We start from the raw sequence: 27410 nt of genomic DNA on the forward strand, positions 1-27410 counted from the left end.
TGTATTGCTAAACTGTTGATTTCTGAATCTGATGGAAGGCTAACTGGATGATGTCTACTCCAATATCAATGATATAGAGTCCTGGGAAATGGAGGGTTTTTGCTTATAAAAAATTCAAATATTGAAAGTTTTATTTGGTTAATATCTTGGTTCAGTGAAGATTCTAATAAACAAGAAGAAAAGACGCACTTATCTTCAAATAATTGTAGTTTCTCCTACATTGAAAAATTCAAATAAAAAGGTTGATCCTTTTCTGTTAGTTCCTATCACTTTATATATTTTTGGTTGTTGAGACCTCACTATGAAAACTGAAAAGTTTCAAGTCCTTAATATGTTAATTTTTCAATATTTTTGGAGGTTGTAGGGATAGGTTTGTTGGTTGAGTAGATGTTGAAGGTGTTGACGTCTGGCCTTGTAGGAGAGCTCATTTTCTTGAAGCCAAATTTGTTTTGATTTATGAATAATCAAGTTTATTTAATTTCCATGCTTATTATTTCCTTTTGCATGTGTTATTATTATGCAATAACATTTTCATTGAGAGTGGTGATCCCCATATGTTACTCAAAAAGCAAAGATCTATAACTCACGATTGAAATGATGCCTGGAATTACGCACTGTTGGTTGAAGGCCAACTCAGTATTAAAATTTTGTACATTATTATTATGAAAAAACACAGTGTTGTCCACATGGTTCTTAGAAAAGAGAGATTAGTAACTTAGGCATGAAATGACACTAGCAATAATAACACAATTTTAGTAAAAGGCTATGTCAGTTTTTAAGAGTGTTAATTTATTACTATGAAAAATGATGTCTTTGAGAGCGGTGGTGCCCACACACTACTTAGAAACCAAGTATGAATAAATTAGGCATGAAACGCCACTAGAAATAATAGTGTTGGCAAAAGACCAACTTGTAATTATTGTTGTTCTTTTTAAAGGTAGGTCAGAGCTAGATACGCCAAAAATAATAAATTTAAATGTCTTTTATTTAATAATTATTTAATTTTTAGAAAAATTATTTCAAATCAAATATTTAATTATGAAAAAAATAAATATCTCTTATATTTTAAAATATTAAATTTTTAAAAAAAATTATTCACCAAAATTTCTGTTAATGGATCCTTAAAAACATTATGACTGAATATTTTCCAGAAGACATGTCCCAAACATTAAAAAGGGAAAAAAATACTAATTGTTTGAATTATATCTCTCAGGAATGAAAAAACTTATATGCTACCAAACTCCCCCTTAAGAAAAACTAAAATGGTAGATACGGAAAAAAGAATAAATTTAAACGTCTTTCTTTTAATAATTACTTAATTTTTAGAAAAAAAAATTCAAATAAAATATTTAATGATTAAAATCATAAATACCTTCCATATCTTAATATATTAAATTCAATTATTTTTATTTTCCAAAATTCCTATCAAAGTATCAAGAAAAACATTTCAAATGAACTTGTTGGAACAAGACACATTTCAAATCTTAAAAATAATAGCAAAATACTAAATACATTCAAGTTAATAAATTGTTTCAAATTAATGAAAATTTATAGGCATTTCAAGATAATTTGAATGTCACTCCTTATTTGTTAAACCATATACATAATTTTATAGTTTTTAATTAAAAAGTAAAGATTAGTAACTCATGCATGAAACAGTACCAGAAGGCCAACTCAGCTTTAGATATTGTTATTCTTATTATTATAAAAAAAAACTTTGTTGGGACCAGTAACATGCGCACGAAAAGGCACTATAAATTTTGCAATGCAAGAAGAAGGGAGACTGACTTTCGAAGAGCCTTAGACTTATTTAATGTCCTCAATTTACTCTCTTCATTGCTTTTCTCACCTCTTTCTCTTTTGATTCATCCATGGTGAAGAAAACAACTAACTGTGCCTCCAAACTTAAGTTTATTTCTCTTTTCTTACTCTTTTGTTCTTCCACTTTCTTCATTTCCTTTCATTTAGATGCTTTATTTTGTTGTGTTTTTTTTTCTTTCTCTCATTCCATTTCATTGGAATCATATTGAAGGATAATTCAAACTTAAACTCTAAGATCATATATATTATTTTGTATCTAATCACATTTTGAAGCATAAAACTAAACAATTCTATATTCATTCACATTTATGTGTACAACTATCGCGAACGATATTTAAGTTTACTTATTTCTTTTATGAACCATACATACTTCCTCTGCTTCAATGCATATGGATTGAACTTCTTTTTTATTTTTTTATTTTTCACACCCAAACATGATTTTGCAAAGATTGATTAATTTTAATTTAAGTAAGACTATATGGAGTTGTTGTTTTCTTTGTTTTATATCATTGCATATTGCAATTTCTTTTCTTGCTTTAAAAAATGGAGGGTTGAGAAGGGACTTTTTTAACATATTGTCATTTAGCTTGCAGTTAATCTCAACTCTATTTTCAAAGGAAAAAACTTAGAGACATTGGAAAAATTTTGAGCCTTTGGTTCAACAATCAAGCCACTACTATCATGAAAGGAGTCTTTAGGCTTTCTTCAAGAATTGACAAACCATTTTGTAAGTACAATGGTTTCAATACATGAAAGTGTGTACAGAAGGTTCACATAAATATTGCGGACTTATCATTGGTTGAAAGTGTAAGGACTCCATACATAAAAAATACCACCATATTACATCTTGGATGCATTTGGTTGGGTGTGCATTTGACTTTCAATTTTCGAAGACTATTTGTCAGCTTAGATGTCTTAGATGTGCAATGCAAGCCCAACAAAAGTTACATGCTTGTATTTTTTTTTTCAAATAGAAACTTTCATATAAAATACTATATATGAATCTATATGGAGATTGTGCTTAACTATTTTTTGATTTTTCAAAATCTTCCATGCTAAATAAAAATGAGGGAATGGCTCAAGATCTATGAGTTATTGGAAAAAGCCAAATATACTATGATAAAAATTCTAAGGATGTAAACATGGTTTTGTTGATGTTGAAGAATGAATTTTTGCACAATAAATTAAAATGGAAATAATATACTTGCATATAGAACTTCTACATGCAACTACATCTTCTTGTAAATTTAGTGTGCAAAATTGGATCTTTAGGCTCAGTAAAGTCGTGTTTAACATCCTTAGGATTTTTATCGTAGTACATTTGACTTTTTCTAATGACTGATTGATCTTTAGCCATTCATTCATCCTATATAACATAAAAGAATAGATAAACACAGCAATCTCCATATTGATGATTTATACAAAATTTTATTAGAAAGTTTCTTTTTTAAAACAAAATATAACAAAAATATGATTTTTCTTTTGCAAAATTGTATTGCACATATGGATCATCTGGATAGAAAATTAGTTTTTTTTAAGGAAAAAGTCAAATGCACATGGCCACATCTATCCATGATGTATATGGTCGTAAATTTTTTCTTGTATGGAATCCTAATACTTTTAGCAAATGATAAGTCCACAATATTGATGTGAAGCCTCTATCATATCTTTAGGAAAACCATTATACTTACAAAATGGATTCTCAATAGTTGAGGAAAGCATAAAGACCATCTCTCTGATATTACCAACATTATCATTGAGAACAAAGGCTCAAGATTCTTCAATGTACTCTAAGTTTTTTTCTTTTTTGCTATGTAAACAAAACTTAGATCAACTACAAAAGCTAACTAGTAATGTGCTTAAAAAAAAAAAGCTCTTATCAACCTTACATTTAGATGATGGAAGAAAAAAAAATTAAAATATATGAAATGATAAATAAAAAGTTGTAGTCAATAATATAATAAAAGACATGAGATCATCATCATAATTGTGGTAAAGTAGTGGTGTTTCTACTCTTATTTCATAGCATAGGAAGCTCATCCATTTATGAGACCATTTGGGTATTTCAAGTAATATTTTCAGATTCAGAAAAATAATTAACTAAACTTTCTCCAGACTTACTCAACAAATTAGTATCATTGTGTAATTTTAAATTTATTATAGTTCATAAATTTTTCATTATATCCAAATTAAATTTTTAATTGTTATTCAAGCACTTTCTAATTATTGAAAAGTATGTAAGGACACATTTTTGCAACAGATCTACTTGGCATTGTTTGAAGTAGATTCATTATGTTACTACTTTATTCTTAATTTTCTTTAGTTTTCATGAAGGTATGCATTGGGGGAATGTAGGCCCTGTGGAATTTTCACTTGGATTCTTTTCGGTGAAAATGTCCACACCATCAACGCCCCATAATTCCTTTTTTAATTATTCAAATTCTGGATCTCTATATAGCTTTAAATTAAGGGCTAAATTTTCACTAGTTAGTATAATATCACATAAGTAAATCTAAACTTTTTTTTGCAATGTGTGTCTTCAATTTTTCTTTTCTGCAAATGACAAACTGAAAATAATCTTTCTTTTACTTGTTTTTTGTCTGCAAGTTTCATTTTCTACTCACTTTTTGTTTTGCTAGATCGGTTGCAAGTTGTATGTTTGGTGAAATGCCCAAATAAATTTTGAGTTTTCTAATTTTCAAAATCACACTGTGTTCCTTTTGTCATGACACCCTTGTTATCTTAGTGCACCTACCGTTTTATTATTTTTCCATACCACTTATTTTCTGAAATAATGCGTGGTACGTGTTCTGCATGTGGTCCGATTGTTCCACCATAAAGTAAAACTCTTTAAAATTGAGTTGGCCTTCTGCCAACACTGCATCATTTTTGTTCTCATTTCTTGCATGATTTGCTGATCCTGCTTTTTAAGTATTGGTTAGGGATCATCATTCTCAACAACCATGTTTTTTCATAATATTATTTGAGATTAACTTTTATGTACACAAATTATAAGAATTTTATACTGTATATGAATATGTTTTTTTACACACATGTAGTAAATGTATTTTTGTTGGTTAAAATTCATTAAAAATAATGAAATTATGAGTATGGTTAAGAAATAAGGAGTGACATTCACATAATTTTGTATTTTGAATAATTTTTAATTAATAGTGAAAACTATATTAACTCAAATGTTTTAGTATTTTTCTACTTTTTTTAACATCTGAAATGTGTCTTCTAAATGCTTTATAAACATAATTTAATAGAAATTTTGGTAAATGGTTTTTTAATTTAATATATTAAAATATAAGAGGCATTTATTTTTTTCATCATTAAATATCTTATTTGAAAGAAATTTTCTAAAAATTAAATAATTATTAAATGAAAGACATTTAAATTTAGATATTATTTTTCCTAAATCTGCAATTTGAACTCCCCTTAAAAGAACAATAATTAAAACGGATTTGGTCTTCTACCAACACTAAGAAACTTCTGATATCATTTTATGTACAAGTTCGTGATCCTTCCTTTTTAAGTATCACATCGCTCTCAACAATAATGTTTTTTCATAATAAGAACACTATTTAAAACTGAGTTGGCCTTCTACTAACACTGCGTAGTTTCTGGTGTCATTTCATGTAAAAATTACTAATTCATGCTTTTTAAGTATTGTGTGAGGACCATTGCTATCAATTACAAGGATTTTTTTTTTATATATAGTAATAAGAGTAAAGCTTTGTTAAATGCTAAAAAATGTCATTTGTTAAAGTACGTAGTGTCTATCTAAGAGAGAACATGGTCCTTTCTCAAAATATAATAGTACAAAATATTTAAAATTGTTAATATAGTCTCATATTTGAGAATGAATATATTAGCAAGTTATATTTTTTTAAATATTTGAACAAACTTAAAGTTATACTTAATTTATAATATATTATATTTCTTCTAAGAAACAAATGAGAGTTTGCATTTATTTAAGCTTGTAACACAGGCACATTTTTTTCGTGATTATTTAGTTTATTACGAGTATCCTTGCACAAAATATAACCTCAAAAAAGTATAATAAAATTAAGAATATTGTTTAAACAAAAGGGGAAATTAAACCACTCTATGTAATTGTATTAATATAAAATTGATGGACAACCGCAAATATTGAGAACTCTATTGAGGATATAACATTAACTACAGGTATTCCAACATAAAGAGAGATACCCCAGGATTATCCAAATGCAACTAATAATTTTGAGATATGGAGCACATACATAGGCGTTAGAAATAGATCGAATAACTTTCTAAGCAAGATACTTTTTAGAGTGAGGAGGTAAAGTTTTATCATCTTATGGAGTTGGAAGTGGCTTTTGAATTGGGAAAGGTGGCAGAAGTGGTTTCTGGAATTTAGGGTCAAGTGGCAATTTAGGAACAGGGTTTTCAAAGAAAGGCTTCGACTGCTCAGCAGCGGGGATGGGTTTTTTCACTGTAAAAGGTTTTGGTACAGGTTTAATAACTGGAATTGGTTTTGTTATAGATTTAACAATAGGAATTTGTTTAACAATGAGAATTGGTTTTTGTGTTGGCTTATATACTGGAATAGGAATAAGTTTTACAACAAGAATTAGTTATGGGATAGGCTTAACTACTGGAATGGGTTTTGGAAAATGTTCTTTAAATTTTTCTTCTTCATTAGAAATTGACTTATCAATTTGAACTGACTTGTTAATAGACTTGACAATGGAAATCAGTTTTGGTATAGGATTATATACTAGAATAGGAATATGTTTAAAAACAGGTATTGGCTTTGGGATAGGTTTAATTGGTTGTGTTTAGGAAAAAGCCATATATCTCTTGGATACATGTGGCCTAGTGCGTTTGAATTTTTACTTTCAAAGACTAATTTTCTATCCAGGAGTCCCATATGTGCAGTACAATTTTGCCAAAGAAAAAAATAATATTTTTCTTATATTTTACAAATAGAATTTTTCTTATAATATATTATGTATAAATTATTATGGAAATTGTGTTTTTCTATTTTTTTTTAATTTTTCAAAATATCTTATGTTGAATAGAATGAATGAATGGCAGAAGATAAATCAGTCATTCTAAAAAAATCAAATGTACACCGATAAAAATGCTATGGATGTTAAACATGACTTTACTGAGCTAGAAGTTCTATATGCAAGTACATTATTTTCATTTTAATGTACTGTGCTAAAATTTGATCTTCAACTTTAGAGAAGTGATGTTTAACATCGTTAAAATTTTTATCATACTATATTTGACTTTTTTCAATAACTCAGATCTTGAACCATTCTCTCATTTTTGCTCACCATGACAGATTTTGGAAAATAAAAAAATAGATAAACACAATCTCCATTTGATTCATATGTAATATTTTACATAAAATATTCTATTTGAAAAAAAAAAATACAAGCAAGTAACTTTCCTATGGCAAAAATTGCATTGCGCATCTAAGACATCTAGGCAGAAAAATAATCTTTGAAAATTTTAAGTCAAATGCACCAAGCCACATGTATGCAAGATGTAATGTAGTGGTAATTTTTTCATGTAAGGAATTAATCTTGATTCTTTCAACCAATGATAAGTCCACAATATTGATGTGAGCATTCCCTAGCATACCTTTAATGGAATCACTGGACTTACAAAATGGGTTGTCTCAGTACTTGAAGAAAGGATAAAGACTCTCTCCATGATATTAGTGGCTTGATCGTTGAACCAAAGACTCAAAATATGCAACGATAACAAACAAAGAAAACAACAACTCCACATAGTTTTACTTACATTAAAATCAATCTCTGCGAAATCATGTTTGGCTGCAAAAAAATAAAAAGGAAGTTCAATCCATATGCATTGAAGCAAAGGAACTATGTATGGTTAATTAAAGAAATAAGCAAACTTAAATACCGTATGTGATATTTGTACACACAAATGTAAAGGAATAGAATATTGTTTAGTTTTATGCTTGAAAATATGATTAGACACAAAGTAATATATAATTATTAGAGTTTTATTCTAATTGATTTCAATGAAATGGAGTGAGAGAAAAAAAAACAATAAAATATCTAAATGAAAGAAAATGAAGAAAGTGGAAGAACAAAAGAATAAGGAAAGAGATGTAAACATAAGTTTGGAGTCATTGTTCGTGTTTTTGCTGCACCATGGATTAATCAAAGGAGAAAGAGGTGAGAAAAGTAATGAAGAGAGAAAATTGAACAAAGACATTAAATAAGAAGTAGTGATGAAAATCCTGAAATTGACCAAATACAGGTTAAAGGCCCAAGTGAAGAAGGACGAAGGCCCAAGTGGAGAAGGACAAAGCTCCCGAGTGGAGAAGGATGAAGGTCCAGAGGCAGAGACACTAATCAAGACTATTAATTGTTGCTGAAGGTCCAAACTAATTTGAAGACCCAAGTTAAATATGTTTTTAGTTATAATTTTTAATTATTGTAATTTTGGCCCAAACTGTTTAGAAGACTCATGTCTATTTTTATCTTTTTGTTCAGATACACTATAAGTATTGGTTTTTGTTTCAATAAAAAAAAACTTTTGACATTTGATAAATTTGGTGAGAGTTTCTCTTTGGGTTCCTTGTTAAACCAATTATCAGACTTATCAAGGTAATCCTTGTGGCGTCTATCATGACTTATCTTCCCACTTTGGAAGTTGCGTCATCCAGAACTCCATAGCCTTATCAAACGTTCCGCCCCGTAAGATTCACATCAGGTAGGCTCTTCAGAAGTGAGCTGGCCTTCTCCCAGCACTTCATCATTTTCGGTGTTGTTTCCCGTGAGTTACTAATCCCTGTTTTCTAAGTATCATGTGAGGACCACTACTCTCAATGATAACTTTTTTCCCTTAATAATAAGAGTAACGCTCTTAAAAATTGAGATGACCTTCTACCAACACTATTATTTTTTGTCATTTCATGCGCAAGTTACTTATTCCTCCTTTTTAAGTACCACATGAGGGCCACCACTCTCAATGGCAACATTTTTTCATAATAAGATTTGACATTTGGTTATATGGAGTATGAACACATTTTTCCTAAACATATTTTTATTGGTTAAAATTAATTAAGAACTATAAAATTATAAAATTATGTGTATGGTTTAACAAATAAGGAGTGACATTCACATTATTTTGAAATGTCAATAAAATTTAATTAATTGTAAAAAAATTATTAACTTGAATGTATTTGGTATTTCCCTATTATTTTTAAGGTTTGAAATGTGTCTTCTTCAATCATGTTCATCTTTAATGTTTTTTCTTGATACTTTAATAGGTTTGAAAATAAAAATGATTTAATTTAATATATTAAAATATGAAAATCATTTATGATTTTCATCATTTAATATTTTATTTGAAACAACTTTCGTAAAAATTAAATAATTATTTAATAAAAGACATTTAAATTTATTCTTTTTCATTATCTACCATTTGATTTTTCCTTAAACGAATAAAAATAACTTAATCTAAGTTGGCCTTCTGCAAGCACTGCGTGATTTCTAGTGTCATTCAATGCACGAGTTATTGATTTGTATTATTTGAGCACCATGTGGGGACAATTGTTGTCAAAGACAACATTTTTTCATAATAATAAGAGTAACACTCTTTAAAAAGATGCAAAGCTTTGCTTCTTTTTTGGTGTCATTTCATGCCCGAGTTAATGATGATTGATTTCTAAGTAACGTGTGGGGACCACTGTTCTCGACAATAATAAATTTCTTATACTAATAAGGGTAACACTCTTTAAAACTAAGTTGGCATTCTTCCAACACTATGTCATTTCTGGTGTCATTTCATGTGCTTGTTATGGATCCCTGCTTTCTAAGTATCGAGTGGGGACCAATACTTTTAATGACAATGTTTTTAATAAGAATAAGGGTAAACACTCTTTAAAATTGAGTTAGCCTTCTGTTGACATCATGTCATCATTTCTAGTGTAATTTCATGTGCTTGTTTCTTATCCCTACTTTTTAAGAACCGTGTGGGGACCAACGCTCTCATTGACAGCATTTTTTCATAAGAAAGAGGAATAATGTTAAAAATTGACAAGCCTTTTTTACTAGAACTGCACCATTTCTAGTTTCATTTCATGCACGAGTTACTTATCCCTCCTTTCTAAACCACCATTCTAACCAACAATGTTTTTGATATCAACAAGGTACCACATTTTAATACTAACTTCGTCTTTTGTTGGCATTGGGTCATTTTTTGTGTCGTTTCAGGTGCAAGTTATTGATCCTTGCTTTCTAGGTAACGTATGAGGACTACAATTCTCAATGAAAACATTTTTACATAATAATAAGAGTTACACTCTTTAAAACTGAGTTGATCTTCTACCTGTAATGGGTCATTTCTAGTGTCGTTTCATTTGCTAGTCTTTGATCCCTACTTCTAAGTAACATATTAGGACAACCGCTCTCACCGACAACATTTTTTTTATTATAATAATAAAGAGTAACACTCTTAAAAACTGAGATGGCCTTCTCCAAGCACTACATAATTTCTGGCGTCATTTCGCGCAAGAGTTACCGATCCCTCTTTCATAAGTACTGCATTGGGACCACCGGTCTCATTGGCAACATTTTTTCATAACAAAATTTGACATTAGTTTGATACAGATTCCGAACACATTTTGTACTAAACATATTTTTATTGGCTAAAATTATCTCAAAATTATAAAATTATGTGTATCTTTAACAAATAAGGAGTGACATTCACATTATTTTGAAATATTAATAAATTCTATTTATTTGTGAAAAATGTATTAACTAAAATGTATTTAGTATTTTTCTACTATTTTTAAGATTTGAAATGTGGTGTCTTCTTCAAACATTTTTATATTTGAAATTCTTTTTTGATACTATAATATAAATATTGGTAAATAAAATGATATAATTTAATATATTAAATTTCACAAATATATTATTTTCATCATTAAAAATTTTATTTGAAATAATTTTTCTAAAAATTAAATAGTTATCAAATGAAAGGCATTTGAATTTATTCTTTTTCGAACATCTTCCATTTGAATTTCCATTAAAAGAACGGAAATGATTAAAATTGAGTTGGCTTTCGGCTAGCACTACGTCATTTCTTGTGTTATTTCATGTGCAAGTTATTGATCCCAGCTTTTTTGAGTAGCATGTGCAGACCACTACTCTTAATGACAACATTTTTCATAACAAGGAAGAGTAATGCTCTTCAAAACAAATGTAGCCTACTGCCAGCATTGCACAATTTATAATGCCATTTAATGCGCAAATTACTAATCTCTCCTTTCTACATACTGTGTGGGGACCACTAACCATAATGTTTTTTTTCATAATAATAAGGTAACACTCTTTAAATCTGGGTTGGCTTCTGCCAGCACTGCATCATTTAAAGTGTTATTTCATGCGCGAGTTACTTACCCCTGCCTTTTAAGTAATGTCTAGGACAACTGCTCTAAAACAATGGATTTTCATAATAATAAGAGTAACACTCTTTAAAACTGAAATGACCGTCTACCAGCACTGCAAAATATATAGAGTCATTTCACACGCATGTTACTTATCCCTGCTTACTATGTACCATGAGGGGAACATCTCTCCCAACAACAACATTTTTTCATAATAATAAGAGTAGCAATATTTAAAATTGAGATGACCGATCTTCTATCAGAACTGTGTAATTTCTGGTGTCATTCCATGCACGAGTGAGTAATCCCTCCTTTCTAAGTATCGCATGGGGACCACCACTCTCAATGGCAACACTTTTTCATAATAACTTTTGACATTAGTTTGCTACCTAATACAAACACATTTTCTTACAAAGTTGTACTAAACATATTTTTATTGATTTAAATTAATTAAAAATATTAAAAATTATTTGTATGGTTTAACAAATAAGGAGCGACATTCACATTATTTTGAAAGGTCAATAAATCTTAATTAAGTTGAGCTTCTGTCAGCACTACATGATTTCTGGTGTTGTTTCATGCCCGAGTATGTGATGATTGCCTCCTAAAGTAATGTGTGGGGACCACCGCTCTCAAATACAATGAAATTTTATACTAGATGGAGAAACACTCTTTAAAATTGAGTCAGCCTTCTGCCAGCATTGCATTGTTTCGGGGAACATTTCACGCGCAAGTTACTAATTTTTGCTTTGTAAGTAGTAAGTACCTTGTGGGGACAACTGTTCTCAATAATAATGGACACTACTAGAAAAAAGACATTCTACATCGATTGTAGGGGACATTCTACATCGGTTTATGACCGTTGTTGTAGGAGATGATGTTAAAAGTGGTCACCTATTCTACGACGATTGTCAATGACCGTCTTAGAATGTTCATCATTCTACATCGGTCCTTTAGTTGTGATCGATGTAATAAACGCAGCATTCTGCGACGGTCACAACTGCAGGACCGATGTAGAATGCTAATTTTTCTACAACGGTCGTTGAAGAACCGATTTAGAATATTGAACCTTCTAAGACGGTCTTGAACACGCGATCGTCTTAGAATGATTAGTATTTCTACATCGGTCATGTCAGAACCGATGTAGAAATGCTAAATTTTTTTTATATTTTTTATATTTGGAGACTTTACATCCCCAAAAATGAAAAAGATGCTTTTCATTTGCCTGTAAAAGATAGTGAGGATCAATTGATCAACCCTATGATCACCAAATTATCAATATAATATAACCTCAATAAGCACATATGTAAATAAGCAGGTTTGGAAGTAGGGATAAATAATTAAATATATTAACATAATAGGCTACAATTTTGTATTACCTTTTCAAAAATCATAATGGTCTCTTCATTCTTTCCAATAATAGTTTCAACTTTCATTTAGAATATACATCAGAATTTAGACATTAAGCGATCAATTCAAGGAAATTTCATGTAAAGTAGGGAAATGCTGCAATCCTTTAGCAGGGGTATCACTTCGTAAAAAAATTCAAGCAGTCAACTCATAGGAATAGCATTGACATAATTTACTGAGTCCACAAAGTTCTTTCAGCTTGTTATCAACAAACCTGAGGAATGAATGAAATGATGTCCTTTGCAGTAGACCCAAGTTCTGCTAAAGCTGTCATAGCCTCAAGAACATAAGGACAATGTCTGCCAAAAACGCATCAACAAAGAATTTCATCTTAAACTCAAGTAGAAAATTGATAAATAATAATATAGGTCATATGAAAGATGCAAATGCCCAAAGCTTAATCCAAGTAACCAATTGGGTAAGTCCATAACACAATCAATACTGCCCAAAGAGAAAACAAACAGTCATAATTGAAATATGGAAAAGAGCTTCATTTTCCTGTGGTTATTTTGTCAAGTAGATAGAAAGAAACATGATTTGAGATGACATTTTCCTGTGATATTTTGTCTTCTTACAAGAAATGCTATATGAGATGCCACTTTTAATGCCAATAAATTATCGTGATCGGTGATTTAAAATAATACCTCCCACAAAAAGACAAAATATCATAAGGAGATGTAATTTGAAAGCATGTATGCAAATTTGAGTTGAGTATATGTCCTAAGCTAGTTACACTAATGAAACAGAGAAATTGGGTTGGTACTTGCTATCCCTGTTCTGCTTGTCATAACCTGAAGAAAGAGAAACCACCAGAGGTTTTTCATTAATTCCATCATTAACAAAACCTCAAAATGAACCAAAAACAAAATTTATATAAGTTAAGTTATCAAATAGGGTGTTCCATTACCCATAGGATATTTCTGATTTTCAATACTTCATATCCAGAAGTGAGCCATGATTTCAAAGTATATTTTACTGTACCTTCATGAAGCAAATAATGTTAGACAACTATAGAGAAATTATTTATAATAAGAAAATCAAAGTTTAAAACCAAGGAAAAGCAGTAAAGTTTTTCTAGAATACTAAACTGAAGGATGGAAAGATGAAGAACATCAAGGTAGCAGATCTCAGCTTAAAAACTTTTGTTTCTATTTAGTTCAGTAACAGGCATTACCAATAAATTTAAGAGGATATGAATTTTCCAAGAGATTGAAAGCAAGGAATTATACGAATTTTCCAAAATTCAGGATGTTAATTAAATCCCTTTCTATGCAGCTCAGCCCAATCAACATACCTGCATTGCACTAGCCCGTAAACTACCATCTAGGTTACAAAAGCATCATCAAAATAATTAATGTTATTTAATTCTGATACCACTTGATGGAAGCTTGCTTGTGGGGAGGCTGGATCTTTGAGTTTCAATGGGGTCCTTTAATGATGATTTTCCACCACGGAGATGCAGCGGAAGACAAAGGAAAAGAGCTGAGAGGAGGCGCCATCCATTAAGGAATAAGCCATGGAAGAAGGAGCTTCACCACCAAGATGAGCCTTGGATAAGAAGCTTGGAGAGGATGCTTCAATGGAGGAAAAGAAAGAGGGAGAGAAAGAGAGAGGGGGGAGCACGAAATTGAAGGAAGAAAAAGGGAGAGAAGTTGAACTTTGAGTTGTGTCTCACAAGACTCTCATTCATCAAAGTTACAACAAGTGTTACACGTGCTTTTATTTATAGACTAGGTAGCTTCCTTGAGAAGCTTTCTTAAGAAAACTTCCTTGAGAAGCTTCTTTGAGAAAATTTCCTTGAGAAGCTAGAGCTTAGCTACACACACCCATCTAAAAACTAAGCTCACCTCCTTGAGAAGCTTCCTTGGGAAGCTAGAGCTTAGCTACACACACCCATCTAAAAATTAAGCTCACCTCCTTGACAAAATACATGAAAATACAAAAAAAAAGTCCCTACTACAAAGACTACTCAAAATGCCCTGAAATACAAGGCTAAAACCCTATACTAATAGAATGGCCAAAATACAAGGCCCAAAAGAAGGAAAAATCTATTCTAATATTTACAAAGAAGAGAGGACCCAACCTTGGTCCATGGGCTCAGAAATCTACCCTGGGATTCATGAGAATCCTAAGGCCTTCTTTAGCAGCTCTAGCCCAATCCTCTTGGAGTCTTCTATCCAATACCCTTGCGGGGTAGGATTGCATCATTCAATCTCTTCTCCGTCTCTCTGACGTTTGAGAATTCTTTCGGAGCAGTCGGAGGAATAACTGAAGAAATCTCAGGGAACCGCTAGAGATGTTACTATCGCTGGCTGAAGACACGTGAGTCCGCTCAGAGGTAAGGGATGAGTTATTCACCATTGGGGATTAGTAAGAACATGTGTAGAGATCCTTAGAGATATCAATTGGAATGAGCTTCGGGGTGTTTTTGCAATTTTCATTTTATCCTTATAATTATTACAGTGAATTATATTTGTTTGATGAATCAGTTGATGTCCCAATGAGAAATGGCTGTGAGATTGATGTGTTCTTGTATTGAGTGTGGACTCCTTAGAAAAATTAAGCTCTTTTTATTAACGAAAATTATATTTTAAATAATATTATTCAATGACTTATTTTATACAAATTATTATCTTGTTCTAATTTTTCTACGATGATGATCAACATGTTATGTGTATATAATTATTGTAATACTAGAATAATAAATTAAAGAAAATTGTAAGGTTAATGCCTAGTGGTAATTTCTTTTGATGTAATATTAAATTGTTATAGAAATCCTTTGATTAAAAACAATGTAGTTTAGTTTACTATATACATATACATATATATGTTTTGTATCATGCAAATATTATTATTGTGTGATGTGTGTATGAGTTATAAGGTGTAATAAGTTATTATAATAGTATTATAATATTATTGTGAAGATTGAGTAGTACAAAGTTGAATGTGTCAATTTGCGAGATACATGTAAAAAAAATGAGATGGTTGATGTGATATTATGAGATGTTAAATTGTGGGCATGATATTTGATTGTGAATAAGTGTGTTTGACACTTGATGTGACAATAATTATATTGTGAGCTATGAATTATACAATAATCCGACCAGTGTTATCTTGAGAAAAGCGTTGATGCGCAGTGTTTAAGAGAAAGTGTAGGTTTCCTATTCAGGAACCAGTGTTAAATTATAGTGCAATGTGTTAAACGTGTTTGAAACACGAGTGTGAGATTGTGAGTATTGTATAATTCATGAGAAATGCTTATAAATGAAATATGTGATGAATTGTGGAATAATATGTTGCCTTGAGATTATAATGTTGTTATTGAGATTGAGTAAAAGTGTAAGTAGAACAAGTGTTGAATTGTGAGATACGTGAAAACATGTGATGGTGGATTGTGACATTATGAGATGTGAAATTGTGAATGAGTTTTGATTGTGAATAAGTGTGTGATTAACTCTTGATGTGACATTATTTGTGTTGTAAGCTGTGAATTGTACAATAACCCGACCAATGTTATCTTGAGAAAAGTGTAAATGCGCAGTGTTAAAGAGAAAGTGTAGATTTCCTATTTAGGAACCAGTGTCAAAGAGAAAGTATAGGTTCCTATTTAGGAACCAGTGTTAAACTGTAGCGCAATATGTTGTACGTGTTTAAGACACGAGTGTGAGGTCATGGGTATTGTATAATTCACTAGCAGTGTCTGTGTGCTAAAATGATTTTAGGGGTTGGACCTGAATCAGGAAGGAGAGGCCCTGACGGACTCTTCGGAGTGTAGGCCTTGGGGGTCACCGGGTTTGAGTGCTCCTTTAAGCCTATGCTGATCCCATAAGGTTGGAGCATTCTCGCAAAATATCGTAACCCTGACTAGTCTCCCTATGATCTTACTTAGTGAGAATGACCTGACAAACCCATTGTTTGGTGTGTCTTGTTATGTACTCCTAAGCGCCCCAGGGTGATTTTTCACTGACATGGTACCACATTGCATATAGGCTTGAGTCTTAGCATAATTGTTTCATGCGCGTGCTAATTGTTTATTATGAAATTGATGTGTTATTATGTCTTGATCAGAGCGTGTGATTCTTGTGTAATGTGATTGATGATTGAAAAGTGAACTTTGAATGACAAAGTGGTGGAATTACGTGAATTACGTGTAACTAAGTTTAATTTGGTTTATATGATATGTATATCTAGTTGTCTTGTTTCTCTATTAGTTAGGAATGTGATAACTCACTCCCCGTGTGTTGTTTGTGTTTGGATCCTATGATGATCTTGAACTTTGTGTTCGGGGTAGCAGATGACTAGGTGAATTGCTTTAAGGAACCATGTGCTGAAGGACGTCGGGACACAACGCTCTGATAGGATGTGGCATTGGGGTATAGGGTTTTATAGACGGTTTTGTTTGAGCCGAAATGAATTTATTATTTATTTAGAAAAGTTTTATGATGATGTTAGAAAGGTGAATGTGAGCCTGCTACCCTCTTGAAAGGCTTGTATTTAAATATGTTTTTAAAAACTTGAATTAAGTTTAATTTTTTTAATTATTTCTTTTATTATTAGTACATATATGTGTGGGGTAGAGGGTGTCACAGATAAAACATTCAAATTTTTTTATAACATTCCAATTGACACAATATATTCATGAAGTGTGCAACAAATCCCTATGAGAGGAAGATTGTGCATGGATTCAGGTAACTAATTCTGAAATTTGACTTCTCTAAAGTGACAATTGCATTCCAAAAGGTAAAGTATTAAAATATAGCTTCATAACTATTAATTGGAAAGTTAAATGCTGGCATTGTGACAATAAATTACTTGTACGGTGTTAGATGAACTAGAAAATTGTTAAAATCTATTCTGTTAATTTCTTGCTTTATTTATTAAAGTATACTTATCATTTTAGAGGAGTCAAATCATTAATTCTGTATAAGAAAATTGTATATCAATTTAAGAAGTAATTTAACTAAGATATTTATACTCAACATGGGATTCCAATACCGACCTTCCTAGTCTCAGAATTGATTTCTGCTCATAATCGAAGCCATGCTGAATAGAGCAAGGATTGATATACTGTAACATGAGGAGAGTGGATATCATTATGTTCACAGTATCCAGAAATTCTTGCAAAGGTTTCTTGCTTCTTTGGATAGCCAGAAATTGTGATGTTCCCACCAATATATCCCCCAGTCTTTCTTCCAGCTAGTACATCCATCGAAGTTGTTTTGCCAGCACCAGTGGAACCCATTAGAGCTGTGAGAACACCAGGCCTAAAAGTGCCACTAACACCCTTCAAAGGGTTCAACTTATCCTCGAGAACTCCCTGATTCTTCATTTCCTGAAAATTTAGTGATTCAGTAATCTTAATAATGCTCTGAAAGTTTAATATAAGGCCTTTTTTCATTTTTATTTATCTACATTACTTATGGCATGTCAACAGAATATGTTACATCATCAAAGGTGATGGAATTCCATTGAAGAGATCACCAAGGCTGTTACCCAAAACTACTCAAAATACTACACAAAAGAGGTAGGTTAACGACTCAATCAATATACCCCACTGTCGCAACGTGCCTTTTTGTGGGCGAGTGAAGGCGAGGCTCACGGGTGCACTTTCCAAAGGAGGAAAGATGCGCGGAGTCGCCACCAACGTTTATTTGTGGAAATCGTCGGAAAAACCGAAGGAAACCAGTCAAAATGAGAATTCTAAGTTCGGGAGTTGTATTTACTCTTAAGGAAGGTATTAGTACCTCTCACGTTTGTCTCAAAGGACAACAACCTATTTTTTAGAATTGTGAAATTGTGTTATCTTAACTTTTATTTCTTTTTATTTTTTGAGGTCGACAAAAGCGGGGCTTTTGCTCCTACGTACCCTCCATCGAAGAGGAAATCAGACCTACGTAGTTCTTCCTTATGCGTGAATCAAACGATTCTTTTTACTTGAAAGGTGATCATTTTAAGGTGTTGGACCTTAAAAATGATCCATTTTACTTGGTAAGAAACTGAAATGATAAACTTTCAAAACCCTATTTTTTGTGGACGAGCTTGACTAGGCGAGTTGATTTTAGCCTTAGTTTCGCTTTAGTTATTAGTCAATTCAATTAAGAATGAGAAATTCCAAAGAGAAAACATCCGATTGATTTTTCGCTTTATTTTACTAAAAAAGTATTTTTTTATTATTATATTGTTATTTTACCTCTTTTTTGATTTCCAACGTGGTTACGGCACGACCGAACGATCGGAATTCATTTTAACCGAAATTAACGGATGATACAATTCAAATGATCGGCGGAAATTTATTTTATTTTTGGATTAGGCGAGAAATGACTTAAATAAATGACTGAAGCACGTCAAAAGGGGTATAGAAAGCGAATAAAAATGAAAATAAAAATACATGAAACAAAATGTGGACCACCACGGGTACATAGAATGAATTGAAAAGCTCGGTTTGAGGTACTTACCCGTTGAAGACTGAAGAAAACGATGAACAAACGATGAATGTTGAAGAACGGTCGAGAATCTTTGCGTAATTACTCACGGAAACATTACGGAAGCGCCTCGGCTTGGATTTTCTTCACGGAAATAATTTTCCTCAGCAATTTCGAGAGAATAAGAAGTGCAAAGAAGGCTGAACCCTTTCTCCCTTCACTCCTCCCCCTATTTATAGCAAAATAGGGGAGGAGCTTGCCACCCAGCTCGCCCAGGCGAGCAAGGTTGCTTCCTCCAGAAGCAACAGCCTTCTGGAGGAAGAATCTGGAAGGCCCAAGTGGGCCTGATTGCTATTTGTACCCCCCTTTTTACTATATGCACCCCCCATTTACCTTTTTTGGTAATTCTTTTTCCGTAACGTTACGAAACTTTAGGAATTTCGTAACGATACTTATTTTCCTTCCGCAAGGTTACGAATCTTCACGGATTATGTCTTTACTCTTTTTTAGCTTTTGAAGAAGTTACGAAAACTCACAGATTGCGAAAAACACATCCTTTCGATTTCCGTCAATTTACTCTTGTGCAACAAAGGGTGCCCAGTATCTCAAAGCGGCCAATCAAAGGTTGTATATCATCAAATAATAATCTCCGAACGAAATTAGGGTATGACACCCACGATCAAATTCAGAACCTAATAACAGAGATCCCATTGAAGAAAAATTAAATTTACCAATACTTGTTAGCCATTCTACTGTGTAAAGAATGAATGCAAAATTGATATACTCCAGCATACTGCAGTATGAACACCATATCAACAGAAAAGATCTCCAAATGAAGAATAATATTAATATGATTGAAGAGAAAGACAAATATCAGTTTCTTCAGATTATCAGTCATTATTCGAAAAGGAAACTTTATGAAAAATGCATAAATAAAATTGAGAAAAGAAAAGGATTAATATTGGAAAAGCAAAATTAGGGGTATAAATCCTAGAACAAAAATTAATAGCAAAGCCAAGACTCTTTTGGTTTTCACTTTCAGATCTGAAATTTATTGATCTCCGACACTGCCTTCATGCTCCAACCTTCTCTGTCAGAACTCAAAATCACTCTTGCAACATTAGCACACTCAGTCAATCAGCACAATAAAGAGCAAAAAACAATAATAGAACCTATAAGCCTAAAAAATCCCAACTATAGATGCCAACACAATCTTTGTCAAATAAAAAAATCTGTAACGACAAAAAAATAGTGCAAAGAGAAAAAAATAGAGGAAAAAAGAAAGAAAAACCATCAGTTGTCGGGAACCTCAGTGAAGCGCCGCCGCTGCAATTTCTGACCTCCAAATGTGACGCTGCCGTGATTTTCGACCTTCATATGCGGTGCCACCAGGATTTTTGGCCTCCACAACGTCGTCGTTCACACTCTCACAAGGCTTCCCATTACCCCAAATGCGAAAGTGCAAACGATGCCATCCTCCGCCAGAGAGAGAAAGCGAGAGAGAGAGAGAAAGTGAGAAGAGAGAGAGCGAAAGCGAGGCAGTAATTAAAGCTGGGTCTGTGCTGCCCGATAAAATAAGAGAGAGAAAAGAAAAAAACAAGAAAAGTATAGCCATTCAAAGACGGTCTGGTAAAACCGTCTTTGTACCGTCCTTAAACTTACAATTTAATTACAATACTGCCATTTCATTAATTTTAAAGACGAGTTTAATCAACCGATGTTGTTAACGCGTCATAGTTAATATGTTTTGTAGTAGTAGGATTTTCATAATAATAAGAGTAATATTCTTTAACACTGAGTTGGCCTTCTTCTAGCATTGCATCATTTGTGGTGTGGTTTCATGTGCTTGTTGCTAATTCCTCCTTTCTAAGTACTATGCAGGGACCACCACTCTCAACGACAACATTTTCCCTAATAATAAAGAGTAACAATATTAAAAACTAGCATAGCCTTCTGCTATAATGAATAATTTCTAGTGTCGTTTCATGCGTGAGTTAATTACCCTCCTTAATAACTACCGTGTGGGCACCATGACTCTCTACAACAATGTTTTTTTTCATAACAATAAGGTGTCAAATTTTAGTAATGAGGTGGCCTTCTACCAGCTCTACAGCATTTTTTACATTGTTTCATGCATGAGTTAGCTTTGTTACTAACATATGGGTCGACTGCTCTCAATGAAAATGTTTTTACATAATAATAAAAGTTGACCTTCTGCTAGTACCATGTCAGTTCTGCTGTCGTTTCATCTGCGAGGTACTAAGCCTTGCTTTCTGTGTACATATTAGATTGAGCCAGAGATGCAAGAGAAGGCCCTAGGGTTCTCATGAGCCTTAGGGTAGATTTTGGGCTCATGGGCTAAGTATGAGCCTACTTATCTTTGTACATATTTAAGGTTTCATTATTTTTTTTTGCCTTGTATTTAGGGCTTCATAATATAGGTAGGATACCCTAGAAATGTAGGATTTCTTTAGCCCTTGTATTTTAGGGCACCTAGACTAGTTTTTATATTAGGGGTAGTTTTGTAACTTCACATGCATTAAGTGAATATTTGATGTGTGTGTTGGAAAATAAATTTAATTGAATTGGGAGAAGTCCAATCCAATTAAATTTTAGAGGGGGGATGAGCATTTGCTTGCTACACCTCATTGTCACATCATATAGTCACACTTTGTACATGTCCTTCATGCTTTACATGCCTCATGACACCTAAGCACACTTAGTGGAGAATCTTGGACTTGATCTTGGATTAGTGGGCTGAACCATAACTAAAATTCACTAATCATAATTAGTGAAATTTTGGCTCCAAAATTCGGCTCCACAAATTCAATTTCAAATCCAAGTGAAATTTGAATAGAAATTCAAATGTTACCCCAATTTTGTGTAACACTTAGGCTATAAATAGAGGTCATGTGTGTGCATTTTTTTCAACTTTGATCATTTGAAAATTAAACTTCAGATTTCAGAGCTCTTTTAGAACACAAAATTTCGTGCTCTTCTCTTCCTCTCCCATCATTCATCTCCTTCTTCCTCCAAGCTCTTATCCATGGCCTCCTATGGTGGTGAGCTTCTTCTAGACTCATCTTCTCCTTGAAGTGGCGTCTCCTCTCTCTCTTCCTTCTCCATTATGCTGCCATCCATCTTCCAGGAAGCAAAGGAATCCATTGATGAAGAAGATCCTAGGCCTACAAGCTCCAATGGAGCTTACATCATGTGGTATCAAGAGCATCTTCATCTAGGTGATGTTCTTTTGCTTCCTCTATCTTTTTGTTCAATGAATTCTCTTTAATTCCTTGATCTTCATCTTATTCTCCAAGTATATTCTCCATTGTCTTGTGATTTGGTGCTGTTTAGAGTAGATTAAAAAAAATAAACCGATTAAATCTTAGATCTACACTTGTTCTTGCATTTCTATGGTTCAAATTTTGTAGATCTACTCTTGAATCATGTTTTTGTGTTGATTTTAGGTTCTATCATTTTTCATTAATAATATTCTTGTGTTGAACCTTAGATCTAAATTTTCTTCCAAAATATTGATTATAAAAAAACACAAAAATCTAAGTGTAAATCACTTAATCCATGTTGTCTTAGAGTCTTGTTTAGTCATAATAATTGTCACATTATGTTTTAAGTTTGTGTAGAATTTTTATTTTGGTGATTGAATTCTAGATACATTTGTTCATGTATTCTTTTCATTCTTAGCCTATCTTTTGAATTTTGAGTCTAATTCATGCATGTTATTTAGTTCATAACATGTTCTAAATCAATTCCTAGAAGAAATCTTGTTGTTGAACTTTTTTTTGTTTTCTAAGTTTCCTACATGATGCCTATGATGAAGTTGAGTTGTGGTGCTGAGCTGTGGCTAGATTTGTGAATCAAAATAAGTCTTAAGCTCTCTTGAATTGTGTTATTCAATATAATTGAGCATAAGCAAACACAAATTGTAACTATCCAAGCCTTAAGCAACATAAACACTACTCTTGATTTCTAGGTTGAAATCGTTGGTGCTGGTAGCTTGAACATATGAACTTGAATAAATTACTCGGAATAGGTCACTTCGAATTTTGAGCTGAAATTTTTCATGAATTTTCTATACATCTGGAAAAAAATTATAAAAAAAGAACCAAGTGATTTGGATGAAAGAAAAAATAATAAAAATCACACAAGTTGGCAGAAAAATCAGTGTCCAGGAAAAAAAAGTGAAAGGGAAGTGTGCTTGTTGTTTTGGCTCAAAATTTGTTCTATAATTGGTGCCTATTTTATAAAAATCTTAGATATAAAATTTCAATTGAAAATTAGTGTGAAAAAAAGTTCCAAAACTAAAGGTTTCTTGAGTCTTTTTTTTAGTTTTTCTTACTCTACTCTAGAGCCATTCTATGTTTCTCTTTGAGTCCTAGCTTGCTTTTATGTGCTTTTCATCGTTTTAATTGTTGAATAATCCTTGAAAATTTGTCTTGTTGAAACTCTATTGGTTTAGCTTTCATTTTAATTTTTTGGTCTTTGGTTATTGCTTGTCTCTTTGTTTCCTTGTTTGTGAGTTGCCATATAGGGAATTGGAAAGGAGGATTGGTGTCATCCCTTGAAGAATTTGAGTCAAAAAGTAAGGGGAAAACCACCTTAAGAGCTATTGGACTAAGAAGCACTCCAAATTGAGTGAATCGGCAAAGAGAGAAAAACCACCAAAATTGAGGACCTTTTTGTAATTTTGTAATTGACAATTTACTTACTTTCATTGCTTTTAAATTTTGTAACAAAAAGGTCTTTCATTGGAAGTAAGTTGGGAGCCTCCAATAGGCCACCCTACTTCCATTTGTGTGTAATAATTTTAGGCAATTTTCCCTTAGGATTTTGAGTGTTTTGGTGGGAACCTTAAATGTGGTCATCCAAACACTCTTAGGATTCGCCTAGTTTACATTTCTTGCTTACTTTCATAGCTTATTTCCTTTACCTTCCATTGTCAAACCGCCTAGATAGCTTGTCTTTTACTAATTAGTTTTTACCTTATCTTTCACACCTCTTTTAGTGTTTATTTTGGCTAGTTTCAACCATAATTTCTTTTACCTTTTGTTTTCAAACCCCCAACAAGAAAGAACCACAACTTAGGAACCAACATGTGTCTTCATTCTTCATCTAGTGTTAATGGTGAGACTTCTTCTCCTAAGAACCCCTTGTATAAGATATTAGATGAGTTGAGATCCCTTAAGTTGTGGAAAGAAAAACAAGAGAGAAAAGAAAAAGGAAAAAAAAAGAGTGGAAGAAATAAGTTAAGATGAAAGAGAGAAAATAAGAGAAGAAGAAAGAAGGAAAATACTAAAAGAGTTAAGAAAAGAAAAACATGCCTCCTATAGTAGTCATAACTCTTACAAGAGCCTAAGTGAAGAACTTCGTGACTATTATGAAGGAAGACATAGGTCACATCTTAGACCTCACTCCCATAGGAGAGAAAAGGAAAGAAAGCCTCAAGAGGCTAACATTAATCTCTCATACTTCCATGGGAAGGACAATGTAAAGGCTAACTTAGATTGGGAAATAAGGGTAGAGTAAAAACATAAAAAGAAGTCTACTTCAAAATCTTATGGCTCTCACTCTTATCCAAAGAAGGACCAAGGTCAAGGCATCTTAGGGGTGACTCCTTCTAAGCCCAAAGATGATAAGGGGAAGACAATAGAAAAGCAACCCCTTAAGGTTAGTATGCAAGAGAAGACTAGCTCCATGAAGTTCTTTAAATGTGTTGGAAGAGGACACATTACTTCTCAATGCCCCACCAAGAAAACCATGATTATGAGGGGCCAAGACATTTATAGTAGCCAAGATGAGGCTACTACTTCACCTTCCTCTAGTGAAAGTGAAGAAGCAAAAGGGGAGGAATCTAGTGAAGAAATCTACCCCCAAGAAGAAGGACAACCTTTAATGGTTAAGGAGAAGTGTAAAGAGGTAAGTGTCTCCTCCAAGAGGTTAGTTAAGAAGGAAAGACATTTTGAAATAAAAACAAATATTAAAGAAATTTCCCCTTTTAGACAACCTCCATATTTTCTCCTTTGTAAAAAGACACTTGTTAGCATTGCCACACCTCTTGGGCTTGAGTTTATTCCTCAAGTAAAGGAGTTGTTGGATGAGAGTTTGGTTCGCAAGAGCTTAAATCCTTGTGCTTTTCTGGTGTCCAAAATAGGTATTATTAGGCACCAAATCCCTAAAATAGGTGGTATGATGAATGTTTTGAGTGGTGCAACCCTTTTTTGTAAAATCCTCATTCACCCAACACCTTCATGATTTGTGTACATAGGGACTCATTAGGTAGATTTGTTCTTATTTTTAGTTTCAATACAAACTTAGGTACTCATATGGGACACCTTAGGTTTGTCATACTTTTTGATAGGAATAATCAATATGAAAATACAGAAAAATGTATGTTTTATTGCATTACTTTTCTTAATTTTTTTAAATAGTGATCAAGGGGTTCCCATCAACTCTAAGAGAATAAAGGTCATTCCTGAGAGGCCTACTCCACCAAGTATAAGGAAAATTTGGGTCTTCCATGACTTAACAAACTTTTACAAAAGGTTTGTCCTAGATTTTTCTATACTTGTAGCACCACTTATTGAGTTGGTGAGGAATCATGTTCCTTCATGGGAAGATGCCCAAGAAATGGATTTTCAGATCTTACCTTATTGTAACATACCAAAAACCACTAATACATATGTTTTTGTTCTTTTTACAGGTGTTGAGGAAAAAAACTCAGATTTTCAAGAACCTCGAGATTTTAGGTCAAATCCTTTTCAAGGGGGGAAGGAATGATGCAATCCTACCCCGCCAGGACATTGGATAGAAGACTCCAAGAAAATTGGGCCAGAGATGCAAGAGAAGACCCTAGGGTTCTAATGAGCCTTAGGGTAGATTTTGGGCTCATGGGCTAAGTATGAGCCCACTTATCTTTGTACATATTAGATTAAGGTTTCATTATTTTTTTGGGCCTTGTATTTAGGGCTCCATAATGTAGGTAGGGTACCTAGAAATGTAGGATTTTTTTAGCCCTTGTATTTTAGGGCACCTAGACTAGTTTTTATATTAGGGGTAGTTTTTTAATTTCACATGCGTTAAGTGAATATTTGATGTGTGTGTTGGAAAATAAATTTAATTGAATTGGGAGAAGCTCAATCCAATTAAATTTTAGAGGGGGGGTGAGCATTTGCTTGCTACGCCCCATTGTCACATCATATAGTCACACTTTGTGCATGTCCTTCATGCTTTACATGTCTCATGACACCTAAGCACGCTTAGTGGAGAATCTTAGACTTGATCTTGGATTAGTGGGTTGAACCATAACTAAAATTCACTAATCATAATTAGTGAAATTTTGGCTCCAAAATTTGGCTCCACAAATTCAATTTCAAATCCAAGTGAATTTTGAATAGAAATTCAAATTTTCCTCCAATTTTGTGTAACACTTAGGCTATAAATAGAGGTCATGTGTGTGCATTTTTTTCAACTTTGATCATTTGAAAATTAAACTTCAGATTTCAGAGGTCTTTTAGAGCACAAAATTTCATTCTCTTCTCTTCCTCTCCCTTCATTCATCTCTTTTTTCCTCCAAGCTCTTATCCATGGCCTCCAATGGTGGTGAGCTTCTTCTAGACTCATCTTCTCCTTGAAGTGGCGTCTCCTCTCTCTCTTCCTTCTCCATTCCGCTACCATTCATCTTCCAAGAAGCAAAGGAATCCATTGATGAAGAAGATCCTAGGCCTCCAAGCTCTAATGGAGCTTACATCACATGTTGAGACAACCTATCTCATGAACAACATTTTTGTAGAAAAATGAGCTAGAATTGATTATCGGCAATCATAGTCTCTTGATAAGTTCCTTTTTAATTAATTGCATACCACATATGAAAATCATAGTTTACCATTTTAACATTCCTGAGAAACTAAAACATTAAGTTTATCAAACTCCACCTAAAAGAATAGAAATAACTAAATAATTAGTATTTTTGTACTTTTTAACATTTGGTGTGTCTTCTGCAAAATATTCACTGATAATGTTGTTAAGGACACATTAATAGAAACTTTGGTAAATAATTTTTATAAATTTAATATTTTAAAATATATGAGGTATTTATTTTTTCCATCATTAAATATTTTATTTGAGAGAATTTTTCTAAAAATTAAATAATTATTAAATGAAAGACATTTAAATTTATTATCTTTCTTGTATCTACCATTTGAACTCCCTTTAAAAGAACAACAATAATTAAAACTGAGTTGGTCTTTTTTGGGATTTGTGTTGAGTTGGAAGTGACAGAAAGGAAAAAAGGAGCAAGTGATTATGGCTGTCATTGGTGA

General features: G+C 32.5%; 1 pseudogene; it reads right to left on the minus strand.

Annotated features, from left to right (window-relative positions):
• Window positions 1-6031: 6031 nt before the first annotated feature.
• On the minus strand, window positions 6032-17981 carry LOC114386207 (annotated as a pseudogene).
• Window positions 17982-27410: the final 9429 nt, after the last annotated feature.

The sequence above is a fragment of the Glycine soja genome, chromosome 15 (genome assembly GCF_004193775.1).
Source record: "Glycine soja cultivar W05 chromosome 15, ASM419377v2, whole genome shotgun sequence".
Classification (NCBI taxonomy): domain Eukaryota; kingdom Viridiplantae; phylum Streptophyta; class Magnoliopsida; order Fabales; family Fabaceae; genus Glycine; species Glycine soja.